At 39.0% G+C, this 6,504-nt stretch overlaps 1 long non-coding RNA gene across 1 annotated transcript; it reads right to left on the bottom strand.

The window, feature by feature from the left end:
* Positions 1-2,180: 2,180 nt before the first annotated feature.
* Positions 2,181-6,281, bottom strand: LOC310704703. Its single transcript, XR_014524967.1, has 2 exons — positions 5,033-6,281; positions 2,181-4,957 (listed from the first exon to the last, which is right to left on the bottom strand). It is a non-coding gene; the product is annotated as an uncharacterized lncRNA (long non-coding RNA).
* Positions 6,282-6,504: the final 223 nt, after the last annotated feature.

The following is a 6,504-nucleotide window of genomic DNA, read 5'->3' as shown; positions in this document are numbered from 1 at the left end:
TTCAGCTCCCCTCAGTACACCCGGAAGGAAGAAAATGCAAAGTTGAAATGTTTTGCTTTGCTTCCCCAAGGACCGCTTTGGGAGACTTCTCGTATTAATAATTCTGTATTTATCTAAACTCGCCTGTCGAAAGAGTGTATGTCAGTAGTTTTACATAATGGAAACATGGGCTTTTTCAAAACTGCCCAATTTCCTAAAATATCAAACACAGTCTAATACTGTATACACTTACCTGAAAGTCAGCCCTGTCTACCTCGGCAGGGCTTTCTTCTGAGCAACCTAACTAGAATTTCCCTATTACACTATAATAGCTGTGTGCTACATTCTTGTCGGATGAAAATTGTCCTTGTGAGAGTGAGCTGGGAAATAATAACTTTGTCTCCAAGTACTTTTAGATACAGTTACTAGTGTAATGCCTTGTTTTTGTGATGTTCAGGTAAGAAAGAATTTCATCCAATGAATTTTTATGAGCTGCTGTAGAGTTCTTGAAATTGACTTAAATGTAGACCAAAGGCAAATAGTCTTTACCCTAGTTCTTTATTTTCCAGCTGCACATAGTACTGGCACACCTCATAATAGTATTGTGAAGACTTGCATGTTGAAGAAGTATTATGTTTCCATACTGTATAGTTTCGTTTGTGAAATCCTTTGAAAATACTTGGTCATTTTTTCTTCTCATATTTGCATATTGTATTTTTCCTCGGTTTTAATTGCTTTGGTGAAAATGGGAGTGGTGCTTTTCCTGAAAATTGAATTGACTCTGTATTTCTGCTGAGCCATACCACAGCCATTGTGTTATGCTGTACCACATTCATTTATAAAGCCTGTCGTTAATTTTGGAATGTAAGGACTTCATTCACCAACGTTCTGGAAATATGAAGTTTGGAAGAGCTGTAGTAGGCACCACCTTGTCTGCTTGTTTCTCTTCTCCCTTGGTTCACTGTTCTTCCCCCCCCCCCCCCACACACACAGACACAGAGCACATGCACACACACAGCTTTACCAAGGGTCTGGGTAAAAACTGCATCCAGTAAAACTGAAATGGATATTCTTGAATTTGCATAATTTTACATGGCACTCTGCCATCATATTGTTTTAGGATTGTGGTGTTGATCCAGAGATCATCCTTGGGCAGTGGTTTTATATATGAAACTATAGCAGAAGGAACTGCTGACATGGTGAAACCAGTCTCTGTTAAGGGCTGGCCCTAACAGAAACTATTAAGTGTATCTGTGCATGACTATGGAGTTTGCAAAGTACAGGTGCCATGGACATGATAAGCTAGTGTGGCATAGTGGTTAGAGTGTCGCACTAGGACAGGCTTCCTCAAACTTGGCCTTCCAGATGTTTTGAGACTACAATTCCCATCATCCCTGAACACTGGTTCTGCTAGCTAGGGATCATGGGAGTTGTAGCCCAAAAACATCTGGAGGGCCGAGTTTGAGCAAGCCTGGACTAGGACCTCAGAGACCAGTGTTAAAATCCCCACGTGGCTAGTTACTGGGTGACCTTAAGCCAGTCATTGTCTAACATACCTCACAGGATTGTTTTGGAGATTAAATGGGGGGGGGGGAGAGAGAACCATATACACCAAATTGAAATCATTGGAGAAGAAGTGGCATATGAATGCAATAAATAATAAATTAACTAGTGATGCTTCTAGAAGGGGGCATTCTTCACCATGTCTTCAGTGCCAGAGCTGCATGCTCTGGCACCGGGGACGGAGAACAGGTGGGGGCGTAGCTGGTGCACATCCCAGGGGGCATGGCGCGTGTCCTGGGGGTGTGGCATGGCGCCTGGGGTGGCGTGGTGCGCCGCTCTCAGGGGCATGGCGCCCGACACGGGGGTGCGCAGCACGCGCCCCAGCAGTGCGCAGCACAAGTCAGGGAGGCGGCTGTGATGGCACCCCACCCCGGATAGTATCCAGAGTGGACCACTCCCCTGCCCCCCTTCCTCTGCCATTGCATATCTGGAGATGTTGACTGGTGGGTGTAAGAGAACAACAGAACAGGATTCAGTCTGGTCTCTATGGAGCTGGGGAACACAAACTTGACTTGCTCTCTGTGCTGAATCCAGGACTATAGGAAGGGTGCTAGATACCTAATGGGGGAACAAAGCCGTTGGACTGTTACCACTGTGAGTCCTTTCTTTGTTCTTAAAGTAAGCCTTTATTTACACACACACACACACACACACAACCATGTATCACAGTCACCACTGTCTCCAGTGCTCACCAGAAGTATTTGCTAGCACGTTCGGAGTCTCACTGCTCAGATTGGGGTGCCCACAACAATATTAAAGCTTACATTGGTATATTGCACGGGGCGGGGGGGGGGCAAATCTATTGGAAAGCAATGAAACCACCAACAAGTCACAGGACCCATCTTTCCTGTCTCCCCCACCACTCTGTTTTCCTCCCCTCAGTCTCCCAGATTATTATTTTTTCTCTCCTACCCTCTCTTATCAGTCCATTGCTGTGCAGCTAATGTGACCTTGAGAAGCAGAGCTGAAAGAGAATATGGAAAAATGTACCCACTCTTCTCTTGGTCTTTTTGCCCTATGTACTTTTCAAAGGGGAAAATTGTAATCACCCTCACCATCTTATGTCAAAGGAGACAGTGGGGTGGGGGGCTCAGAATCTTTGTAGATGCCAAAGGATGTTCTGGTCAAATTAATGGATAATTAAAGGGCTTTTGTAGCATGAAGTACTTTCCATGAACTTTGGCCTATCAGCTGCACCGCTTCTTGGAAAGAGATGACCTTGCCACAGTTACTAATACTCTGGCTGCATCTAGGTTGAATTTATATATGGGGCTTCCCTTAAACTTCCCTGTAAACTTCAGCTGTTTCAGAACACAGCAGGTTGTTAACCTGATTATACTGAAAGATTTGCATTGGCTGCCACTTTGTGTCTGGCTGCTGGATTGAAGCTATACGCTCAAAAACTCTTGGGATGCGGTATCTGAAGAACCACTTGCTCCCATAACATTCTTCTTCTCAGAAACCCTCCTCCAACTGACCTTCGGAGGCAAGGCAACTGGGGAGATGGCCTTTGAAACTGTGCGCCTCTCTTACTCAGGGATGGTTTCCAGACATTTAGATGCTTCGTAAATATTGGTTCCTGACACCCATCTGTAATATAGGATGTATAGTGTGTGTGTGTGTGGCTTCCAATATATGTACTGAAAGATCACCTTTGACACCAGGGAAGTGCTTTCACTTAAAGCAATTTTGTTTAGACAAGCCTTTCCAGACGAACAGATGTTGACATGTCTTAATATTTTAATTCTAATTATATTTAAGTGTTTTGAATTGTGTTAACTGATTCTTGTTATTATATATTTATATCCTGTATTTTCCCCTGTCAGGGAGTCAAGGTGGTTTACAGATAAAATATGAACCGCTAAAAACGGGGAGGGGGGTAATTAAAAAACTTTTTTCATTGAAAATTTTAATATTGTAAAATTTGGAGGTTTTACTACAATTAAGTGGTTAAAATATTTTGCTAAATAAATAATTGAAAATACAATTTTAAGGTATGTTCACTATCTGACCAACTGGGATATACTTTCAAAATCAGTTTCATCACATGGAAAGCCATAAATGAAGGCTGAGGGTTTTGACGAACATATTATTGCAGGTGATGGGCTCTAAATAAGTACAGTTTCACTGTCATATATAATTTCCAGTTGGTGAAATAGGAGAGAACTGATTTCACTAAGTCTTCATAAATGAAAGTATTGTATATTCACAACTGATGGATGGGCATCCAGTATACAGTCATCAATAAACTTTCCGTAGTAAACACAGTACTAAAGGAAAGCAGAAACCATCCCTTTATATTTGTCATTCCTGGCCAATCAGCAACTTAATAGATGCTAGAATTTTTGAATAGCATGTTGGACTAGTAGACCTTGGTCTGATTCAGGAAAGCACAACTTCCAGTTACCTTCACCTCCATTTATTTGTTTTGTTAGTTACTCAACACAGGACAGTCTCTAAGTGATATACAGACAACTTTTAAAATATACAGAATTGTTAATAACTGTAAAGATGTAAACATTCTAATCAATACATAAAACACCAGCTTCCCAAGAAGTGGGGCAGCAGCCCAGAGCAGTGCTCTTATAAAACTCTTTAGGAAGGAGGTCATTTAATACAGGAAAGCTATGCCTCATTAAGAGATGCTGTACTGTACAGCATACCTTCTAGTTTGTCAATTTGTATAAGTGGAATTAGACAAGACCTGAGATATGTCTTTAAGGCTCACCCATGCATAAGTTCTGTTGCACTCCGTGGGGAATGCTTTTGAGTAAACATGTATAGGATTGTACTGTAAATCTTGTGTATTATTTTGACAATTTCTTAATGGAAGAAATGTTATAAATATATGTTAAATAGTTGCCGATGCAGCCTTATGCATGTTTACTTGCATGTATCCTGTATTTTACATATAGAAATTAAATGCTTCATATTTTCTGCTTTAAGCCACCTTGTGAGCCCAATTTAGATTTAAAGACAGGTCAATTTTTTAAAAATAAATAAGTTTTTTGTTTTCTATCATTGTTTACAAATCTAGGATATTAAGATAAAACCCTGCTAATTTTTAATTCCTTTAAAATGACCCCAAAGCTGACAAAAATAAAATAAATTTCAGAAGAAAATCTACCTAAGGGATTGTTCCAACAATTGTGGATTAGCCACTAATAATGTTTCACTGGGTGCCTTTCTTATACATAGGCTACACAAATGGCTAAGCTAAAGGGTGCTCATTGTTATTTTAAGTCATGATAGGGAAGGAGGTAGTCACTTTAGTGTACAAGGGGTTATAGGTTAATCTCAATAGCTTGTATTATTCCAGGACAGTTGGAGATCTGCAAATACAAATACTTAACATAAGCTCAGAAGGAACACTTTCTTGGTGATTCATTCCGACCAACAGGTAAGTCACTCGATTCTGCACAATTTACAAAGCAATTTTCAAGGACGGCCTACTGTACTATAATTTCTGCCATAAATTTCTTAGAACAACTTGGTTTCTGCAGGATAAAAATCACCAGTAAAAGGCACGTGATTGACCCTCACCACACCACCTTCCCCTCTGCAGCTCTGCTACCACTAGCTAGGATTTCTATAATAAGTTAACCATACTGCACAAGTTTTTCTCCAGCTGCACTTAAGAACCTGAATGAAGAGTTTAAACAAGAGACTTGAAGATATCACTACCTGCAGTAGTTAACAGTAATAACCAGCATATTTCAAGACTTCCTGTATTTTTCCTTTATCCTGCAAATGTACAATACTAATTTGATCATCTCTTTAGTTTTCCAGATCTTACCTCATCATTCCCTAGTTGTGAGTCAATTGTTCACCATTTCAAAGTCGCTAAGATTTTGCTCTTTTGAAAAGATTCTAGAATCAGATTTTGTGCCCAATACTAAATGAGTTACCATTTACCCACAAAACATTGATGTTTAAATGAAATGTAATTTATCATTATCTGAATAGCATAAATGTTTGTCACTCAAATCTCTCTTTAGGCATATTCACCATGCATAATCTCAGGTTATTACAATGCCAACAATCATCCTGGCCATCTTTATTTCACTGTAAAATAGTAAAATTCCATTACCTGACCAGAGTTTCTTGAAACTAATAATAGGAAATGCTGCTGGGCATAGTAAAAAACAAAGAAACGCAAAACCAGTTCTGTTCATTCTCTGTTGTTACCTTCCCAGTGACTTTTCCCAGATAATTTCCTAATTTGGTTTTTAGATCTATTAAGAGACAGTATGTTTTTGTCACATTCATATTGACTAATTCATATTAGTTTATTAAAAATGTTCTCACACTAATCTTAAAAGTCTCATTCCTTTTGTTCATCCTGGATGGAAAATATTGGAACCACAGATTATCATTATTACCTATCCTAATTTTATTCCTGCTGACTTCTAGAATGTTTAAAATTTCCTCCCAGGATTTTGTTATCTGAATTATTTCTGCTATTGTGAAAAAATGCCATCTTACTTGTTTGTAATCCTATGTACATTTAACTAGTGAGAAACAGTCTTGTTACTTATGAGTAAACAAGATTACTCCGCTCTCCAGTGCCTTGATGTGAAATGACAATGAAAGGTTGACATCACTAAAATCTTTATATGATCAGACACAGACTGAATTTCTATTTCTGTATTATCTTTTGTCATTTAAAGTCATCAGAATCCTGTCTGTTCTTAAATAATTTTGATGTGGTGCGGAATAAAACATAAAATGGTTTGAATATCTTAAAGGAGCAATAATTAATTGTAAAACCATTATTAATTACAAACTATCCACTCCTCTTTGAAAATGCCTAGGTGAAAAGCTACTGTCTTTTCCTTCATTGATCTGCTGAAAAATAGCATTCACCACTCCTTGGGATCTTCTCACGCTGTTAATTCATCATCTCAAATTATTATTTTATTTATATATTGCAAACTCGCATAAAAATGTATCTGTGTGGTG

This window comes from Podarcis liolepis, assembly GCF_965112155.1.
Source record: "Podarcis liolepis genome assembly, chromosome: 4".
NCBI classification, from domain to species: Eukaryota; Metazoa; Chordata; class Lepidosauria; order Squamata; family Lacertidae; genus Podarcis; species Podarcis liolepis.
Note: the sequence above shows the minus strand (reverse complement) of the source record. Positions and strands in the feature narration are given on the sequence as shown.